The sequence below is a fragment of the Phyllobates terribilis genome, unplaced genomic scaffold (assembly GCF_046119375.1).
Source record: "Phyllobates terribilis strain yellow unplaced genomic scaffold, ASM4611937v1 Scaffold_12__6_contigs__length_324123572, whole genome shotgun sequence".
Classification (NCBI taxonomy): Eukaryota; Metazoa; Chordata; class Amphibia; order Anura; family Dendrobatidae; genus Phyllobates; species Phyllobates terribilis.
Genome location: NW_027362772.1, coordinates 24,922,813 through 24,945,490, shown reverse-complemented (window position 1 = coordinate 24,945,490; position 22,678 = coordinate 24,922,813). Strand labels below are relative to the sequence as shown.

At 44.6% G+C, this 22,678-nt stretch overlaps 1 protein-coding gene across 2 annotated transcripts in view; it reads right to left on the bottom strand.

Annotated features, from left to right (window-relative positions):
* Positions 1 to 21,340, bottom strand: part of LOC141171967 (beta-1,4-galactosyltransferase 3-like) — a 52,964-nt gene extending 31,624 nt beyond the window's left edge. Inside the window, exon 1 of one of the 2 annotated variants that reach the window (XM_073655705.1) lies at positions 21,195 to 21,340. The gene's annotated coding sequence lies outside the window, so the exon portion shown is untranslated. Of the gene's footprint in view, positions 1 to 6,375; positions 6,486 to 21,194 lie in introns of those variants that run through there. The other variant, XM_073655706.1, reaches the window with a different exon arrangement.
* Between the last annotated feature and the right edge of the window lie 1,338 nt (positions 21,341 to 22,678).

Genomic DNA, 22,678 nt, shown 5'->3' with positions numbered 1-22,678 from the left:
TGTGGTACCCCACTGTTAACTGAGACCCAGTCTGAGTGTTTTCCATTAATAACCACCCTTTGTTTCCTATCACTGAGCCAATTCTTAACCCACATACATATATTTTCCCCTATCCCCATTGTTCTCATTTTATGTATCAACCTTTTGTGTGGAACCGTATCAAAAGCTTTTGAAAAGTCCATATACACAACATCCACTGCATTTCCTTGGTCCAGTCCAGAACTTGCCTCCTCATAAAAACTGATCAGATTAGTTTGACAGGAACGGTCCCTCATAAACCCATGTTGATATTGGGTCATGAGGTTATTCTTCTTCAGATACTCTATTATAGCATCTCTTAGGAAACCCTCCAGGATTTTACCCACAGTAGAGGTTAAGCTTACGGGCCTATAATTTCCAAGTTCAGTTTTTGCCCCCTTTTTGAATAATGGCACCACATTTGCTATACGCCAGTCCTGTGGTACAGACTCTGTTATTATGGAATCTTTAAAGATTAAAAATAATGGTCTATCTATGATGTTACTTAATTCCTGCAGTACTCGCAGGTGTATCCCATCCGGGCCCGGGGATTTGTCAACTTTAGTGATTTTTAGACGCCGCCGTACTTCCTGCTGGGTTAAACAAGTGACATTTACTGGAGAATTTTTGTCATCACTAATCATGTTTTCTGTCATGCGATTTTCTTGTGTAAATACGGTTGAAAAAAAATCATTTAGCATATTGGCTTTTTCCTCATCCACCATTTCACCCAGACTATTTTTAAGGGGGCCAACACTATCATTTTTTAGTTTTTACTATTTATGTAGTTAAAGAATATTTTGGGGTTATTTTTATTTTCTCTGGCAATGATTCTCTCTGCCTCAATCTTTGCTGCCTTGATTTGGTTTTTACTGAATTTATTTAATTTTCTATATTTATTTAATGCCTCATCACTACCTACCTGCTTTAGTTCTCTAAATGCTTTCTTTTTGTCACTTATTGCGCCCCTTACAGCTCTATTTAGCCATAGTGGTTTCCTCCTATTTCTAGCATGTTTATTCCCAAAGGGTATATATTGTGCACAGGTCCTATTCAGGATGTTAATAAATGTCTCCCATTTGTTTTGTGTAGCTTTATGTCTCAGGATATCGTCCCAGTTTATTGCACTAAGATCATCTCTTAACCGTTGGAAATTTCCCTTCCTGAAGTTTAGTGTCCTTGTAACCCACCTACTACACATCTTGTTAAAGGATACATGAAAACGTATTTTGTGATCACTATTACCCAAGTGACCCCCAACTCGTATATTTGATATGCGGTCTGGCCTATTGGTTAATATTAGGTCTAGCAGTGCCCCCCTTCTTGTTGGGTCCTGAACCAGTTATGAAAGGTAATTGTCTCTCATAGTTGTCAAAAACCTATTACCTTTGCTTGAACCATATGTTTCTGTCCCCCAATGTATTTCAGGGTAGTTGAAGTCTCCCATAATAATGACTTCTCCTTGAGTCGCTGCTTCATCTATTTGCTTTACGAGGATATTCTCCACTGCTTCCATTATTTTTGGAGACTTATAACAAACCCCTATCAGTAATTTATTATTTTTTCCCCCTCCCCTTATCTCCATCCACAGGGACTCTACATTTTCATTAGATTCACATATATCCTCCCGCAAGAAGGGTTTTAAGGATGATTTCACATATAAGCACACACCCCCCCCTCACTTGTTTGTACGGTCATTTCTGAACAGAATATAGCCCTGTAAATTAACTGCCCAGTCATGGCTCTCGTCCAGCCATGTCTCAGATATCCCTACCATGTCATAATTATTTTCCAACAAAATTAATTCTAATTCCTCCATTTTATTGATGAGGCTTCTGGCATTAGTGACATGCATTTTATGTATCTCTCTGTACCTCTATTCCTTCTTACTATATTGACTGTTCTAACCCCACCCCCAATTTCTTTATTTGTGCCCAGGTCACTATCTGCACTATCTTCCTCACCTATAAAATGAATACCCTCCCCCCCCAATCCCCAGTTTAAACACTCCTCCAACCTTCTAGCCATTTTCTCCTCCAGCACAGCTGCACCCTCCCCATTGAGGTGCAGCCGGTCCCTAGCGTAGAGTCTGTAGCCAACTGAGAAGTCGGCCCAGTTCTCCAGGAACCCAAATCCCTCCTTCCTACACCAGTTCTTGAGCCACTTATTTATCTCCCGTTGCCTCTCTGGCTTGGCACGTGGTACAAGTATTATTTCAGAGAATACCACCTTGGAGGTCCTTGCTTTCAGCTTGCAGCCTAATTCCCTGAAATCATCTTTAAGGACCTTCCACCTACCTCTAACTTTGTCATTTGTGCCAATGTGCACCATGACCGCTGAGTCCTCACCAGCCCCTCCCAGTAATCTGTCAACCCGATCAGCGATGTGCCGGACTAGAGCGCCAGGTAGGCAGCACACTGTCAGACGATCCCTGTCTTTGTGACAGATTTCCCTATCTGTTCCCCTAATAATTGAGTCCCCCACTACCAGCACCGGCCTGGCCTGCCCTGCTCTCCCATTTCCCTCCTTACTGGAGCTGACACTCCTCCGGCTTTCAGGGGACATGCCTTGCTGCAGCAGTGCTACCCCTGTACCGTCACCCTCCTCATCTGTCAACTTTGCAAACTTATTGGGGTGTGCCAGATCAGGACTAGCCTCCCTGGCACTCTTCCCTCTACCCCCCGTTCTAACTGTCACCCAGCTAGCTGCCTCACTGTCCTGCAGCTCCCTACTACCACTCCCCCCACATCTACCCCAGTGAGCAGCAGACTCCTTTCCATATTGTTAATGGATCTCAGTGTTGCCAGCTGCTCATTTAGATACAGTACCTGGTCTTCCAAACTCACAATGTGCTCACATCTCGCACAGCAGTATGCACCCACGACTGGATAGTTCAAGGATTGCATACATGTGGCAAGATGTACACTGGATAGCATTGCCAATAATGGAGCTCATTTCCTAATGGGGATTGCAATATACAGAATGTTAGGTAAAAAGAAATGTAAAGAATTAATAAAATACAGGCAGCAATTCAGTCCAAAGTCCTCCCTTCCAAACTCCCTGAATCCAAAGTCACTGAAAAACAAGTCACACACTTACTTCCGTTTGCACTTACACTCCGGTCACACTCAGCTCGTTCACACTCGCTAAGGAAGAAGATTTAAAGAGGACCCCCTCCCTTTTTCCAGCAATGCACCCTACAGCTCAATCCACTTCCAAAGGACCTTCCAAAGGAAGAATATAGTAGTTATATTCTTGTACATAGAGGGCAGTATTATAGTAGGTATATTCTTGTACACAGGGGGCAGTATTATAGTAGTTATATTCTTATACATAGGGGGCAGTATTATAGTAGTTATATTCTTGTACATAGTGGGCAGTATTATAGTACATATATTCTTGTACATAGGAGCAGTATTATAGTACATATATTCTTATACATAGGAGCAGTATTATAGTACATATATTCTTGTACATAGGGGGCAGTATTATAGTAGTTATATTCTTGTACATAGGAGGCAGTATTATAGTAGTTATATTCTGGTACATAGGGGGCAGTATTATATTAGTTATATTCTTGTACATAGGGGCAGTATTATAGTAGTTATATTCTTGTACATAGGAGCAGTATTATAGTAGTTATATTCATGGGCTTGCCGGTGGTCCGGGAATGCCCCCAGTCTACACAATCCTTTGAGCTCAACATGGCAGCACAAGTCTGTCTTCTGTCCTGACAGTTTGTTACAATGTATCAGCGCAGACAGTGGGGTGGAATAGTAAGTGTATCAATACCCGTGCACACAGTGGGACGCGGCCGTCACATTCGGATACCTTTGTGTTCTGATTAGACACAGGCCGCTCATCCAGAAGCCTCGGGGGGGTCACATATGGCTCTCTGGCACATCTGCAGCACAGAGCTTCGGGTTGAATATGGGAGGAGGAGATGGAAGACAAAGGGCGGTAATATCACATACTACCAGCTGGGAGAAACCGCTCATTTAAAGGAACAGTAGAACTGCAGACTCTCTCTCCTTTATTTGCAATAGAACAGAAAGTTACATCTATTGTTCACTGTTATCAGCCATTTTATTCCAACTCGGAAAGGCAACGATGGATGCGATTCCTGCCTTTCAATGCTGACTATTGAGCATTTCCATTTTTCCATTTTCCTAAAACTAATGAATGACGTCAGGGGCGCGGCCTCGTCCTCCCTCCTCTCCGGCATCTGCAAGAAATCTACTAACGAGCGCTGGTTGTATTACGCACTGACCTGGATAGCCGGCGCTGGCCGTAAAGAGGGGAAAGAGGATTCATTTTTAATGCATGAGCTGCAGAAACTTCCTCCAATCGAGGGTTCCACCTTGCAGGAGAAATGGGGTGGACAATGCTGCTTTGTTCACTAGCTCCAGGCTGGTTACATATTCATGATATTGACCGGCAGCAGGCAATTAGCGGCCGTCTCTCCCCGCGCCGTGATGACTGTCAGGTAGGGGAAGGGTCAGCATCTCACTAAGGCAATCGCCACGTCAATAAAAGGAAAACTTCTGCTTCTTTATACCACACTAACTATTTAAAGAGGAACACAAATGCGTCATTTTTTTTACCCAGTCTAAAAGCCGCTGTTCTCCTAAATCCGGCGATGCTTTTCTCTTGTTCCTACGCCTCTCCGTTCCTGAGATATGACCTCCTTTTCTCTGTAGTTTTTTTTTTTTAAAACCAAATGGGCGTGGTCCTCAGCTCTTCCCACTTGGCTAAATAAAGTTTATTTCTATATATGGAAGATGGGGCGATATCTCAGGAACAGAGAGGCTCAGTAGGAAAAGAAAAACATTGCCGGATTCAGGAGAAAAGCGGCGTTTAGGCCAGGTTAAAAAAAATTACATTATTTATGTCACGTGATAGGTCCTCTGCTTGCTCTAAATGAATGAAAGTATTGTCGAGGAGGTTGAAAAACGCCATCCAGGTCATGTATAGGTCACACAGGGCATGTTACAACGTACCAGTGCTCTCTCCAAACAATGGTGGGAAACACAACTATCCTCGGGTTGTTAATGGGGCAACTCCAACTAATGAGAACTAGGGAATTGCTATTTATGCATCTCCCTGATTCGCGGTCTCAGGCCCTCTCTCTGTGGTTTTACCTTTATTTCCATTCAGGAAAAACAGGTAAAACCAGAAGGATTAAGAGCCTTTATATCTAGAGGGATAAAGAATGACCCATCCCAGACCACAGGACTCCAGCCCACACCTAAATGTCACCATGCAGATCCCAGGTATCCTCCTGACGCCCCCAGGCCAAACAAGAACAAAGACACAGAAAACAGGTCTCCCCCCTTAACAAGTGCAAATGACTACAACCCACACCATGTAGTCATTCCTCTTCAGGCAACAATGGAAACCATCAGGTTACCAAAGACCTAGGAACACAATGGAGATGTAAGCGACGAAGCAGCAAAGATAGCAACTCCTAAACCAGATCTATTTCTGGTGTCACCAATACACCGTCCAGGGCAGGACCCACTGATCTACGAGAGATCTACCTGCGCCGGTATCAGAGCGCTGCTCAGATCTGGTCCGCAGAGCACAGAGCGCTCATAAGTCATCACAACTAGCGGCAATCACAGATAAGTATTACTACATGCATCTTACAGAACAACAAGTAATACAGCACTAGTACTCCAGAGCTGCACTCACTGTGTACATACATTACATTACTGATCCTGAGTTACATCCTGTATTATACTCCAGAGCTGCACTCACCATTCTGCTGGTGCAGTCACTGTGTACATACATTACATTACTGATCCTGAGTTACATCCTGTATTATACTCCAGAGCTGCACTCACCATTCTGCTGGTGCAGTCACTGTGTACATACATTACTGTTCCTGAGTTACACCCTGTATTATACTCCAGAGCTGCACTCACTATTCTGCTGGTGCAGTCACTGTGTACATACATTACATTACTGATCCTGAGTTACCTCCTGTATTATACTCCAGAGCTGCACTCACTATTCTGCTCATGCAGTCACTGTGTACATACATTACATTACTGATCCTGAGTTACCTCCTGTATTATACTCCAGAGCTGCACTCACTATTCTGCTCATGCAGTCACTGTGTACATACATTACATTACTGATCCTGAGTTACATCCTGTATTATAATCCAGAGCAGCACTCACTATTCTGCTGGTGCAGTCACTGTGTACATACATTACATTACTGATCCTGAGTTACATCCTGTATTATTCTCCAGAGCTGCACTCACTATTCTGCTGGTGCAGTCACTGTGTACATACATTACATTACTGATCCTGAGTTACATCCTGTATTATCCTCCAGAGCTGCACTTACTATTCTGCTGGTTGAGCCTCAGCTCTCTGGATAGCACCCCGTTTCAGGACTAACTGGTGGCGGCTCGCTCGGTGCGGTCCATCAGGCAGGATGCCTGTGGTGCGGAGGAGATGGCGCTGCACGGCGTGCGCCTGAGACTTCTATCACCCGCCCTCAGGCGGCTCTACTGCAGAGATTAGAACCCAGAGCGCCAAATCCGTGCCAGAAGCAGAGGAAATGAGAATATTAGCGGCAGGACTCGGGGGACATCTGGCAGCCATGGGTGACGCAGATCCTCAGGCTGCAGAGTCCTGGGAATCGCAGATAGAGAAGGGGAGACAGCTGGAAGTCAGCAGCGGCACAGGAATCGCCCTTCCCGTAGAAGTCACCCTCTTAAAGGGAACTTAAAGGCAACACTCTCACATGCACTGGTGTTAGGGTTGACGGGAGGATGATCGCCCCCTTTAGTGCCAGGCAGGAGTGACAGCCACAAAACACAAGTGCACACCGCCGCTGTATATAAATATATACATATAAACATGGTCTCTGTTGCCAAAACTTGTGTCAGGTTTTCCCTTTAAACATCACATCACAGGAGATGCCGAGTACAGGCAAGGGGAATCACCCCCAGGAGCGCTGGAGACACCCAATGTTATTATCTAAGCTGCTGAAGCAACAATATCCATACCCCATGCTTTACCCTGCAGCATTGCTTTCTTAAAGTGACCCCATTTTTGTCATAAACAACTTGAGAAAAGTTATGGACTGCAAAGAACCAAAGTTCCCATCAGCAATGGCAAAGAAGAGGAGTCTCTAAAAGGGTGAATTTAAAGGGATTTTCTAGAAGAAAAAAAAACAAAACATGGCTGCTTTCTTGCAAAACAGCGCCATTTGTGTCCACAGGTTGTGAACGATATTGCAGCTCATCCCATATGCCTCAATTGAGCATTTTTTTGGAAGAAAGTGGCCTCTTTTTTTTCGGGACGACCCCTTTAAAAAAAATAAAATTAATAAAAATAGAAAAATGGGGGAAGGATCACACTATGTGCCTGCTCATCATCTATTTATAAAAGAGGAGGTTTTGGAGAAATATAAATAAAAAAAAAAAAATTATGAAAATCAGGTCTTTTAAGCAAAGCTGCAGGGTGAAGCATGGTGGACGGATCAGACGGGATGTGTACGTCAGAGTCTGGCAGAAATAAAAGTTAAATCTTTAGAAGTTTGGAGAAGTAGCTGATGGACGCCTCTGGCCCCAACGCAGCGACGTTGCAGAACTTTGCCCGTGTTTGTTTTTTAGGAACGTGCCCCGGCCCATTGTGTCAATGATCTCGGGGCACCGAGCTCTGCCGGCCGCCAGGGGAAAGCTTCTTTCATCCCAGCTACCTATGTGGATTACCAGATCTGCAAGTCCAAGCTCGCCCGCTCTGTTAGGCGGGTACAGACAAGGCGTCATAGCTGCAGCCAGGCTGGAATTGCTGAAGAGCTGCACATCGCTCCGCTGTTAAAGGGACGGTTCATTCATGTGAAACAAATCAGTGCAGAAGTTTCAATTCTCTCATTTGCTAAGATCTCTGCTTGCCATCAGTGAACACAAACAGCCACGCAAAGGCTGAAACCCTACCCCGACCTTCCCAGGCTTTGCTTAGTCTTTTGCAGAATGGCCTGCAAAGCTTCAATACTGCTCTCACAGCAGCAGCTCGTCACAATGTATCAGTCCAGACAATTCTCACATCCCTCTCCTGATCTGGATTACATAAAAAATACGGATTTAGTGTTGCAACAACAGCGCCACTCTGGTCCAGTGGTCGGATCAGGTACTGCACATAGCAGTGATGAAGCCCTGCTATGTGCAGCACAGGTGATTGGATAATCGCAGCTTCAAGTCCACTAAGGAGAACTATTGAAGCCAGCAAAAAAGTTTAAAAAAAAAAACCACAAAAGTTTAAATCACCCCCCTTTACCACATTCAAAAGAAAATTAAAAAAAAAAGATTGTTTTTCCGCCCAGGTTATTAAGGGGTTACAAATCTAAGCCTTATCACAAATATTTTTTTATGAAATTCAGATAAACAGTGCATGCTGGGTAACGGGCAAAAAGATAAAACCACACACAGATGGTGTTACACGAGACCCCGGCGTATCCTCCAGGGGGGCCGCCGCGCTGCCACAGCCGATCGATGGCACATTCTTATCTCCATCGAGTGCAGTCGTGTCTACAAGTTCATCAGTTACACAGAGATCTCTGGTAGCCAACACAGATCTATAGAGAAATCAATGACAGAGGAACAATGCTCAGATACAATGCATTGTGAACGTATTTCAACTTTTCTACCTTTTGCCACATTTCTGGCTTCAAACAAAGATATAAAATTCTAATTTTTGGGGAAGAATCAACAAGTGGGGGCACAATCGTGAAGTGGAACGAAATTTTTTGGATATTTTAAACTTTTTAAAAAAAATAAAAACTGAAAAGTGGGGAATGCAATATTATTCGGCCCCCTTGAGTTAATACTGTGTAGCGCCACCTTTTGCTGCGATTACAGCTGCAAGTCGCTTGGGGTATGTCTCTATCAGTTTTGCACATCGAGAGGCTGAAATTCTTGCCCATTCTTCCTTGCAAAACAGCTCGAGCTCATTGAGGTTGGATGGAGGGCGTTTGTGAACAGCAGTTTTCAGCTCTTTCCACAGATTCTCGATTGGATTCAGGTCTGGACTTTGACTTGGCATTCTAACACCTGGATACGTTTATTTTTGAGCCATTCCATTGTAGATTTTGCTTTATGTTTGGGATCATTGTCTTGTTGGAAGATAAATCTCCGTCCCAGTCTCAGGTGTTTTGCAGACTCCAACAGGTTTTCTTCCAGAATGGTCCTGTATTTGGCTCCGTCCATCTTCCCATCAATTTTAACCATCTTCTCTTTCCCTGCTGAAGAAAAGCAGGCCCAAACCATGATGCTGCCACCACCATGTTTGGCAGTGGGGATGGTGTTTTGAGGGTGATGATCTGTGTTGCTTTTACGCCAAACAGTTTGATTTTGGTTTCATCTGACCAGAGCACCTTATTCCACATGTTTGGTGTGTCTCCCAGGTGGCTTGTGGCAAACTTCAAACGAGACTTTTTATGGATATCTTTGAGAAATGGCTTTCTTCTTGCCACTCTTCCATAAAGGCCAGATTTGTGCAGTGTACGACTGATTGTTGTCCTATGGACAGTCTCTCCCACCTCAGCTGTAGATCTCTGCAGTTCATCCAGAGTGATCATGGGCCTTTTGGCTGCATCACTGATCAGTCTTCTTGTTCGATATGACAGTTTAGAGGGATGGCCGGGTCTTGGTAGATTTGCAGTGGTCTGATACTCCTTCCATTTCAATATGATCGCTTGCACAGTGCTCCTTGAGATGTTTAAAACTTGGAAATCTTTTTGTATCCAAATCCAGCTTTAAATTTCGCCACAACAGTATCTCAGACCTGCCTGGTGTGTTCCTTGGTCTTCTTGATGCTCTCTGCACTTGAAACAGAACCCTGAGACTATCACAGAGCAGGTGCATTTATACGGAGACTCGATTACACACAGGTGGATTCTACTTATTACCAGTCATTTAGGACAACATTGGATCCTTCAGAGATCTTCACTGAACTTCTGCACTGAAAGTAAAGGGGCCGAATAATATTGCACGCCCCACTTTAAAGTTTTTTTTTTTTAAAGTTTAAAATATCCAATAAATTTCGTTCCACTTCACGATTGTGTCCCACTTGTTGTTGATTCTTCTCAAAAAATTTGAATTTTATATCTTTATTTTTGAAGCCATAAATGTGGCAAAAGGTAGAAAAGTTCAAGGGGGCCAAATACCTTCACAATGCACTGTAACTTTGCAGAGAGGAAGCCAGGACATGGCCCCAGGCGGGGAAAGCGCGGCCAAAACAGGGCAGGGAAAGCGCGGCCAAACAGGAGAGAAACTGCTCACTCTACTCAAACCAAAGAAGGTAGGATGCGGATGGCGATTTATAGAAGGCTGAACTACCTTATAGGTCAGGAACAGTTGTCACGGGGGCATTAAATTATACAGTCACCGACGCGTTTCATGTGTGGTATGTGTCACCAGAGGAGTGTCCCAAAAACTAGGAGACAGGTTGCCTGTGAAAGCGGTCACTGATCACTGTTGGGACAAGGAGCGATCCGACCGATGACCCATCTATCATACACAGTCGGGTCTAAAACGCGTCTTGCGTCATGTTATGGGAAAAAAAAAGGAATTGCACTAGATACACTGACAAGCAAAAGGGTAACAATGTTTTGAACGTTTGACTTTCAGGCTCCATATCTCACCATCCTCTACTGCTTCCAACGTGAGACCACCATCATTTTACAGACAATCATCTTGGCTATCTCACACATAAATGTGATTAGTTCTGCAGATTCCTGTCATGTCTCTGCATTGTTACTGTTTTGCTCCTAAAATTCTAAACTTTAATTTGTATTATTTTGTTAGTATTTTGTAAATCCACCTTTGGCTGTCACCACTTCCTGAATCCTTCTTGCTCTCGATCAGATTCAAGCATGTCTCGACCGAAATCTGATCCCAGGTCTCTTCTACACGTTCCCATAGTTGGCGTATACTGGTCGCCTCACTTGGGTATATACACAGCTTTGTCTTAACCTCTACCCACAACTGTTGGATTGGGTTGAGGTCTGGGGACTGTGGGGGCCCATCCAGCACCTCTACTTCATTATCAATTAAACATTTCTTCACCAATCTCGACATATGCTTCAGGTCGTTGTCCTGCTGGAACACTGTCGTCCTTTTCATACCCATAGTACTCGAGTGTACGAAGTATCTAATCTTGTAGGATACTCACATATAGCTCAGCATTGAGACCACCATCGATGCTGGTCAAGTATCCAAAGTCTTTGGCTGTGAAACAACCCTATGTCATCAGGCTTCCTTCAGTTCCTTCCATTTCTTGATCAGTTGGCCATTTTTTCCCTTGCTTCTTCTAGATCCTAAAGAGCCTAGTCTATTGACTTTTGTCTCATCGCTCTAAATCCCCCATTTCCGATCTTCTACTGTCCACTTTCCGTACTTTTTTGCAAACTCAAACCAACGCTTCTTATGAGGTCGAGGCTTCTTCACCTTTTTTCGAGACACCATTCCAGACTTATGTAACGTCTCGTGCTTTCATGGACGTCTGTGGTCTCACTATTATGAAACATACGAGCCACCTCCAGAACTGATAGACCTTGTGATGACCAGACTTGTTGACTGACATTTTGCCACGGGTGGACGGCCACCTCGTGGCTCTCTTGCCACGGGTGGACGGCCACCTCGTGGCTCTCTTGCCACGGGTGGACGGCCACCTCGTGGCTCTCTTGCCACGGGTGGACGGCCACCTCGTGGCTCTCTTGCCACGGGTGGACGGCCACCTCGTGGCTCTCTTGCCACGGGTGGACGGCCACCTCGTGGCTCTCTTGCCACGGGTGGACGGCCACCTCGTGGCTCTCTTGCACGGGTGGACGGACACCTCTTGGCTCTCTTGCACGGGTGGACGGACACCTCTTGGCTTTTGAATGGGTGGACGGACACCTCTTGGCTCTTGAATGGGTGGACGGACACCTCTTGGCTCTTGAATGGGTGGACGGACACCTCTTGGCTCTTGAATGGGTGGACGGACACCTCTTGGCTCTTGAATGGGTGGACGGACACCTCTTGGCTCTTGAATGGGTGGACGGACACCTCTTGGCTTTTGAATGGATGGACGGACACCTCTTGGCTTTTGAATGGATAGACTTCAATTCTTATTCTTCCACCTGTCATGGCGCTCACATGATGCAGTTTGTCAATTTTCTTGGCCGAGAGACTGCCACCGATAAACTGGATGATGCGGTTTCTCTTTTTTTGGGAAATAATCTTCATGGCGGCTCCTCGATTCGAACCAGTGACCTTTCACTTGGGAATTAACCTGATAACACACTGAGCTATTAGGGAATGTGAGAACAGGTTGTGATTTGTTACTCATTTACTCATCAGTGGGATTCAGGATGAAGAGAAGTGAAAAGCCGAAACCATTAGTATTCATTTTTATTGGAAAGTGACCAAAACGCGTCACACCTTTGACAATATAGTCAAAGTAACGAAAGACGAAATCAATGAATGCCGGGAATGGTGGAGAACCGAAAAGGTGATAAGGTACAGAGGTCACCGAGTGTAAAACTTACTACCAGCATCTACAGGCGCATGACTCGAAACGCGAGGAGTGACGCACAACTTGACCTAGCCGCAGAAAGAATGCGAAACAAGAGGTAAATGTCACAGCACAATGAAAAGAAGAATTGGAAAAGCGTTGAGCGTGATTTTTGTCATTCCTTCTTATACAGAGTGACTTAAAACACGCAGGGCAGGACGAAAGGAGGGTCCGAATGATTCTGGAGGGCACCGGCTGGAGTCGCTATTTCAATCTCGATACCACGTTTACACGGCAGCAGACAGGTATTGCTCGAAAAACGCACCCGAAGGGAGAAAGGTGAATACCCGAGTATCGGCCGGCTCTGGAAATGCTTTCCCTCAGGGAGGCTTTTAGGTTTCCGTGAAGAATCTGCATAAAGAAAGTGGATAAGAGCGAGCATGCAAGGGGTGAAAACTGCACGGGAAGAAGGGGCAAATGCCCAAAGAGTGTATTATAAGGAAGTTATCATATATAGTGAGGGGGGGCTGTGAAATGGAGCAGAGCCGGCCTGATAGATGGTCAGAGACGATACTTAAAGGGGTCCCATATTAGGACAGGAGATGCGAGGTAAGGGGAGCAGGGGGAAGAGACGAAGGACAGGAAACACAGAAAAGCCCAGAAGTAGGAAATTAAATCCCACATCACATCTGTGCTGAGAAAACGCAAGAGAAAGTCACAGTCAGAAGGTGAGAAAAGATAAGACAGGAACCTAGAAGACGGCAAGACACAGACATGGGCAGCAGAATAGCGAGCGCAGCTCAGGAGCATAATACAAGATATAGTGCAAGATCAGTAACAGTGACTGCACCAGCAGAATAGTGAGTGCAGCTCAGGAGTATAATACAGGATGTAACTCAGGATCAGTAATGTAATGTATGTACACAGTGACTGCACCAGCAGAATAGTGAGTGCAGCTCTGGAGGATAATACAGGATGTAACTCAGGATCAGTAATGTAATGTATGTGCACAGTGACTACACCAGCAGAATAGTGAGTGCAGCTATGGAGTATAAAACAGCATGGAACTCAGGATCAGTAATGTAATGTATATACACAGTAACTGCACCTGCAGAATAGTGAGTGCAGCTCTGGAGTATAATACAGGATGTAACTCAGGATCAGTAATGTAATGCATGTACACAGTGACTGCACCAGCAGAATAGTGAGTGCAGCTCAGGAGTATAATACAGGATGTAACTCAGGATCAGTAATGTAATGTATGTACACAGTGACTGCACCAGCAGAATAGTAAGCGCAGCTCTGGAGTATAATACAGGAGGTAACTCAGGATCAGTAATGTAATGTATATACACAGTAACTGCACCAGCAGAATAGTGAGTGCAGCTCTGGAGTATAATACTGGATGTAACTCAGGATCAGTAATGTATGTACACAGTGACTGCACCAGCAGAATAGTGAGTGCAGCTCTGGAGTATAGTGCAGGATGTAACTCAGGATCAGTAATGTAACGTACACAGTGATTGCACCAGCAGAATAGTGAGTGCAGCTCTGGAGTATAGTGCAGGATGTAACTCAGGATCAGTAATGTAACGTACACAGTGACTGCACCAGCAGAAAAGTGAGTGCAGCTCTGGAGTATAATACAGGATGTAACTCAGGATCAGTAATGTAATGAATGTGCACAGTGACTGCACCAGCAGAATAGTGAGTGCAGCTCTGGAGTATAATACAGGAGGTGACTCAGGATCAGTATTGTAATGTATGTACACAGTGACTGCACCAGCAGAATAGTGAGTGCAGCTCTGGAGTATAATACAGGATGTAACTCAGGATCAGTAATGTAATGTATGTACACAGTGACTGCACCAGCAGAATAGTGAGTGCAGCTCTGGAGTATAATATAGGATGTAACTCAGGATCAGTAATGTAATGTATGCACACAGTGACTGCACCAGCAGAATAGTGAGTGCAGCTCTGGAGTATAATACAGGAGGTGACTCAGGATCAGTAATGTAATGTATGTACACAGTGACTGCACCAGCAGAATAGTGAGTGCAGCTCTGGAGTATAATATAGGATGTAACTCAGGATCAGTAATGTAATGTATGCACACAGTGACTGCACCAGCAGAATAGTGAGTGCAGCTCTGGAGTATAATACAGGAGGTGACTCAGGATCAGTAATGTAATGTATGTACACAGTGACTGCACCAGCAGAATAGTGAGTGCAGCTCTGGGGTATAATACAGGATGTAACTCAGGATCAGTAATGTACTGTATGTACACAGTGACTGCACCAGCAGAATAGTGAGTGCAGCTCTGGAGTATAATACAGGATGTAACTCAGGATCAGTAATGTAATGTATGTACACAGTGACTGCACCAGCATAATAGTGAGTGCAGCTCTGGAGTATAATACAGGAGGTAACTCAGGATCAGTAATGTAATGTATGTACACAGTAACTGCACCTGCAGAATAGTGAGTGCAGCTCTGGAGTATAGTGCAGGATGTAACTCAGGATCAGTAATGTAACGTACACAGTGACTGCACCAGCAGAATAGTGAGTGCAGCTCTGGAGTATAATACAGGATGTAACTCAGGATCAGTAATGTAATGAATGTGCACAGTGACTGCACCAGCAGAATAGTGAGTGCAGCTCTGGAGTATAATACAGGAGGTGACTCAGGATCAGTAATGTAATGTATGTACACAGTGACTGCACCAGCAGAATAGTGAGTGCAGCTCTGGAGTATAATACAGGATGTAACTCAGGATCAGTAATGTAATGTATGTACACAGTGACTGCACCAGCAGAATAGTGAGTGCAGCTCTGGAGTATAATACAGGATGTAACTCAGGATCAGTAATGTAATGTATGTACACAGTAACTGCACCTGCAGAATAGTGAGTGCAGCTCTGGAGTATAATACAGGATGTAACTCAGGATCAGTAATGTAATGTATGTGCACAGTGACTGCACCAGCAGAATAGTGAGTGCAGCTCAGGAGTATAATACAGGATGTAACTCAGGATCAGTAATGTAATGTATATACACAGTAACTGCACCAGCAGAATAGTGAGTGCAGCTCTGGAGTATAGTGCAGGATGTAACTCAGGATCAGTAATGTAAAGTACACAGTGACTGCACCAGCAGAATAGTGAGTGCAGCTCTGGAGTATAATACAGGATGTAACTCAGGATCAGTAATGAAATGTATGTGCACAGTGACTGCACCAGCAGAATAGTGAGTGCAGCTCAGGAGTATAATACAGGATGTAACTCAGGATCAGTAATGTAATGTATATACACAGTAACTGCACCAGCAGAATAGTGAGTGCAGCTCTGGAGTATAGTGCAGGATGTAACTCAGGATCAGTAATGTAAAGTACACAGTGACTGCACCAGCAGAATAGTGAGTGCAGCTCTGGAGTATAATATAGGATGTAACTCAGGATCAGTAATGTAATGTATGCACACAGTGACTGCACCAGCAGAATAGTGAGTGCAGCTCTGGAGTATAATACAGGATGTAACTCAGGATCAGTAATGTAATGTATGTACACAGTGACTGCACCAGCAGAATAGTGAGTGCAGCTCAGGAGTATAATACAGGATGTAACTCAGGATCAGTAATGTAATGTATATACACAGTAACTGCACCAGCAGAATAGTGAGTGCAGCTCTGGAGTATAGTGCAGGATGTAACTCAGGATCAGTAATGTAAAGTACACAGTGACTGCACCAGCAGAATAGTGAGTGCAGCTCTGGAGTATAATATAGGATGTAACTCAGGATCAGTAATGTAATGTATGCACACAGTGACTGCACCAGCAGAATAGTGAGTGCAGCTCTGGAGTATAATACAGGAGGTGACTCAGGATCAGTAATGTAATGTATGTACACAGTGACTGCACCAGCAGAATAGTGAGTGCAGCTCTGGAGTATAATACAGGATGTAACTCAGGATCAGTAATGTAATGTATGTACACAGTGACTGCACCAGCAGAATAGTGAGTGCAGCTCTGGAGTATAATACAGGATGTAACTCAGGATCAGTAATGTAATGTATGTACACAGTGACTGCACCAGCAGAATAGTGAGTGCAGCTCTGGAGTATAATACAGGATGTAACTCAGGATCAGTAATGTACGTACACAGTGACTGCACCAGCAGAAGAGTGAGTGCAGCTCTGGAGTATAATACAAGATATAGTGCAAGATCAGTAATATATGTACACAGTGACTGCACCAGCAGAATAGTGAGTGCAGCTCTGGAGTATAATACAGGATGTAACTCAGGATCAACGTACACAGTGACTGCACCAGCAGAAGAGTGAGTGCAGCTCTGGAATATAATACAGGATGTACAGTCATATGAAAAAGTTTGGGCACCCCTATTAATTTTAAGCTTAATGTTTTATAAAAATTGGTGTTTTTGCAGCAGCTATTTCAGTTTGATATATGTAATAACTGTTGGACACAGTAATGTTTCTGCCTTGAAATGAGGTTTATTGTACTAACAGAAAATTAGCAATCTGCATTCAAACAAAATTTGACAGGTGCATAAGTATGGGCACCTCACCAGAAAAGTGACATTAATATTTAGTAGATCCTCCTTTTGCAAAAATAACAGCCTCTAGTCGCTTCCTGTAGCTTTTAATGATTTCCTGGATCCTGGATGAAGGTATTTTTGACCATTCCTCTTTACAAAACAATTCCAGTTCAGTTAAGTTTGATGGTCGCCGAGCATGGACAGCCCTCTTCAAATGATCCCACAGATGTTCAATGATATTCAGGTCTGGGGACTGTGATGGCCATTCCAGAACATTGTAATTGTTCCTCTGCATGAATGCCTGAGTAGATTTGGAGCGGTGTTTTGGATCATTGTCTTGCTGAAAGATCCATCCCCTGTGTAACTTCAACTTTATCACTGATTCTTGAACATTATTGTCAAGAATCTGCTGATACTGAGTGGAATCCATGCGTCCCTCAACTTTAACAAGATTCCCGGTGCCGGCATTGGCCACACAGCCCCAAAGCATGATGGAACCTCCACCAAATTTTACTGTGGGTAGCAAGTGTTTCTCTTGGAATGCTGTGTTTTTTTGCCACCATGCTTAACGCCTTTTTGTATGACCAAACAACTCAATCTTGGTTTCATCAGTCCACAGGACCTTCTTCCAAAAAGAAATAGGCTTCTCCAAATGTGCTTTTGCATACCTCAGCCGACTCTGTTTGTGGCGTGCTTGCAGAAACGGCTTCTTTCGCATCACTCTCCCATACAGCTTCTCCTTGTGCAAAGTGCGTTGTATAGTTGACCGATGCACAGTGACACCATCTGCAGCAAGTTGATGCTGCAGCTCTCTGGAGGTGGTCTGAGGATTGTCCTTGACTGATCTCACCATTCTTCTTCTCTGCCTTTCTGATGTTTTTCTTGGCCTGCCACTTCTGGCCTTAATAAGAACTGTCCCTGTGTTCTTCCATTTCCTTACTATGTTCCTCACAGTGGAAACTGACAGGTTAAATCTCTGAGACAGCTTTTTGCATCCTTCCCCTGAACAGCTATGTAGAATAAAATTTGTTTTCAGATCATTTGACAGTTGTTTTGAGGAGCCCATGATGCCACTCTTCAGAGGAGAATCAAACAGGAGAACAACTTGCAAGTGGCCACTTTAAGTAGCTTTTCTCATGATTGCATACACCTGGCTATGAAGTTCAAAGCCCAATGAGGTTACAAAACCAAAAAAAGGGCTTTAGTAAGTCAGTAAAAAGTAGGTAGGAGTATTTAAAACAAGAAAATGATAAGGGTGCCCATACTTATGCACCTGTCAAATTTTGTTTGAATGCAGATTGCACATTTTCTGTTAGTACAATAAACCTCATTTCAAGGCCGAAACATTACTGTGTCCAACAGTTATTACATATATCAAACTGAAATAGCTGTTGCAAAAACACCAATTTTTATAAAACATTAAGCTTAAGATTAATAGGGGTGCCCAAACTTTTTCATATGACTGTAACTCAGGATCAGTAAAGTAATTATGTACACAGTGACTGCACCAGCAGAATAGTGAGTGCAGCTCAGGAGTATAATACAGGATGTAACTCAGGATCAGTAATATAATGTATGTACACAGTGACTACACCAGCAGAATAGTGAGTGCAGCTCTGGAGTATAATACAGGATGTAACTCAGGATCAGTAATGTATGTACCCAGTGACTGCACCAGCAGAATAGTGAGTGCAGCTCTGGAGTATAATACAGGAGGTAACTCAGGATCAGTAATGTAATGTATGTACACAGTGACTGCACCAGCAGAATAGTGAGTGCAGCTCAGGAGTATAATACAGGATGTAACTCAGGATCAGTAATATAATGTATGTACCCAGTGACTGCACCAGCAGAATAGTGAGTGCAGCTCTGGAGTATAATACAGGATGTAACTCAGGATCAGTAATATAATGTATGTACCCAGTGACTGCACCAGCAGAATAGTGAGTCCAGCTCTGGAGTATAATACAGGATGTAACTCAGGATCAGTAATGTAATGTATGTACACAGTGACTGCACCAGCAGAATAGTGAGTGCAGCTCAGGAGTATAATACAGGATGTAACTCAGGATCAGTAATATAATGTATGTACCCAGTGACTGCACCAGCAGAATAGTGAGTCCAGCTCTGGAGTATAATACAGGGTGTAACTCAGGATCAGTAATGTAATGTATGTACACAGTGACTGCACCAGCAGAATAGTGAGTGCAGCTCTGGAGTATAATACAGGATGTAACTCAGGATCAGTAATGTAATGTATGTACACAGTGACTGCACCAGCAGAATAGCGAGTGCAGCTCTGGAGTATAATACAGGATGTAACTCAGGATCAGTAATGTAAGGTATTTACACAATGACTGCACCAGCAGAATAGTGAGTGCAGCTCTGGGGTATAATACAGGATGTAACTCAGGATCAGTAATGTATGTACACAGTGACTGCACCAGCAGAATAGTGAGTGCAGCTCTGGAGTATAATACAGGATGTAACTCAGGATCAGTAATATATGTACACAGTGACTGCAGCAGCAGAATAGTGAATGCAGCTCTGGAATATAATACAGGCTGTAACTCAGGATCAGTAAAGTAATTATGTACACAGTGACTGCACCAGCAGAATAGTGAGTGCAGCTCAGGAGTATAATACAGGATGTAACTCAGGATCAGTAATGTAATGTATGTACACAGTGACTGCACCAGCAGAATAGTGAGTGCAGCTCTGGAGTATAATACCGGATGTAACTCAGGATCAGTAATGTATGTACACAGTGACTGCACCAGCAGAACAGTGAATGCAGCTCTGGAGTATAATACAGGATGTAACTCAGGATCAATAATGTAATGTATGTACACAGTGACTGCACCAGCAGAATAGTGAGTGCAGCTCTGGAGTATAATACCGGATGTAACTCAGGATCAGTAATGTAATGTATGTACACAGTGACTGCACAAGCAGAATAGTGAGTGCAGCTCTGGAGTATAATACAGGGTGTAACTCAGGATCAGTAATGTAATGTATGTACACAGTGACTGCACCAGCAGAATAGTGAGTGCAGCTCTGGAGTATAATACAGGAGGTAACTCAGGATCAGTAATATATGTACACAGCGACTGCAGCAGCAGAATAATGAGTGCAGCTCTGGAATATAATACAGGATGTAACTCAGGATCAGTAAAGTAATTATGTACACAGTGACTGCACCAGCAGAATAGTGAATGCAGCTCTGGAGTATAATACCGGATGTAACTCAGGATCAGTAATGTAATGTATGTGCACAGTGACTGCACCAGCAGAATAGTGAGGGCAGCTCTGGAGTATAATACAGGATGTAACTCAGGATCTGTAATGTAATGTATGTACAAAGTGACTGCACCAGCAGAATAGTGAGTGCAGCTCTGGAGTATAATACAGGAGGTAACTCAGGATCAGTAAGGTAATGTATGTACACAGTGACTGCACCAGCAGAATAGTGAGTGCAGCTCTGGAGTATAATACAGGAGGTAACTCAGGATCAGTAATGTAATGTATATGCACAGTGACTGCACCAGCAGAATAGTGAGCGCAGCTCTGGAGTATAATACAGGAGGTAACTCAGGATCAGTAATGTAATGTATATGCACAGTGACTGCACCAGCAGAATAGTGAGTGCAGCTCTGGAGTATAATACAGGAGGTAACTCAGGATCAGTAATGTAATGTATATGCACAGTGACTGCACCAGCAGAATAGTGAGCGCAGCTCTGGAGTATAATGCAGGAGGTGACTCGGATGGGGTGGATTTCTGGAGGTGGGGGTTGTAGTAGCCGCTTGGTCTTCAGGGTGATGAGGCAGATATGAGGCGTTATTGGTGATGGATTCCTTTCCAGGCCATAGTGACTGGTGGAGATTTGGGGGTCCGGGGATGAGGATTTGCAGGGGCGTTTAGGACCTTCAGGGATAGCTGGGGAGGGATTCGGGAGGCGGCCGGGGGTCTTCAGGGTCTTCGTCCACCCCCCGGTATCACGAGGCCCCTGTCTCCGGGCACAATCACACGGGGCCGCGCTCACCATCCCTCACACCTCGGGGGGCGCCGCTCGCCGCGGACACGTCCTTCCGCCCGTCCCGTTACCTGTAGCCTCGGCCGTCCGCGCCTCCGGGGGTCCCGGGCTTCTCCAGGCTCCCCCCTCCCCCAGACCCCAGTCACGTGTGGCAGCACAGGGTCGCCTGTGGGCGGGACTAAGGAGGAATCCAGTCACATGTGCAGCGCCCCCTGCACCACGTGATGGCGCCCCCGCTTCACTGCACCACGTGACCAAGCGCGCTCCATCCACGGCGTCCGCGTCACTGGTTGCCATGGTAACAGGCCATGGGCGCTCGGGTCACCTGTCCTGCTCACTGCTCCATGTATCCACATGTGCTGAGATACAGGTACATAGGCCTAGATACACCGAGCCAGAAAACAGTCTGATATCCAAGGGTGGATACAGCCGCTCTGCAGTATCGCACAGGAGAGGATTAGATACACGGCTCAGACAGTATCACACAGGAGAGGATTAGCTACACAGCTCAGCAGTCAGTATCACACAGGATAGGATTAGATACACGGCTCAGCAGACAGTATCACACAGGATAGGATTAGATACACGGCTCAGCAGACAGTATCACACAGGATAGGATTAGATACACGGCTCAGACAGTATCACACAGGAGAGGATTAGATACATGGCTCAGCAGACAGTATCACACAGGAGAGGATTAGATACACGGCTCAGCAGACAGTATCACACAGGATAGGATTAGATACACGGCCCAGCAGACAGTATCACACAGGATAGGATTAGATACACGGCTCAGCAGACAGTATCACACAGGAGAGGATTAGATACACAGCTCAGCAGACAGTATCACACAGGAGAGGATTAGATACACGGCTCAGCAGACAGTATCATACAGGATAGGATTAGACACACGGCTCAGACAGTATCACACAGGAGAGGATTAGATACATGGCTCAGCAGACAGTATCACACAGGATAGGATTAGATACACGGCTCAGCAGACAGTATCACACAGGATAGGATTAGATACAGTTCAGCAGACAGTTTCACACAGGATAGGATTAGATACACGGCTCAGCAGACAGTATCACACAGGATAGGATTAGATACACGGCTCAGCAGGCAGTATCACACAGGATAGGATTAGATACACGGCTCAGCAGACAGTATCACACAGGAGAGGATTAGATACACCGCTCAGCAGACAGTATCACACAGGACAGGATTAGATACACAGCTCAGCAGACAGTATCACACAGGATAGGATTAGATACACAGCTCAGCAGACAGTATCACACAGGATAGGATTAGATACAGTTCAGCAGACAGTATCACACAGGATAGGATTAGATACACGGCTCAGCAGACAGTATCACACAGGAGAGGATTAGATACACGGCTCAGCAGACAGTATCACACAGGAGAGGATTAGATACACAGCTCAGCGGACAGTATCACACAGGAGAGGATTAGATACACAGCTCAGCAGACAGTATCACACAGGATAGGATTAGATAAACGGCTCAGACAGTATCACACAGGATAGGATTAGATA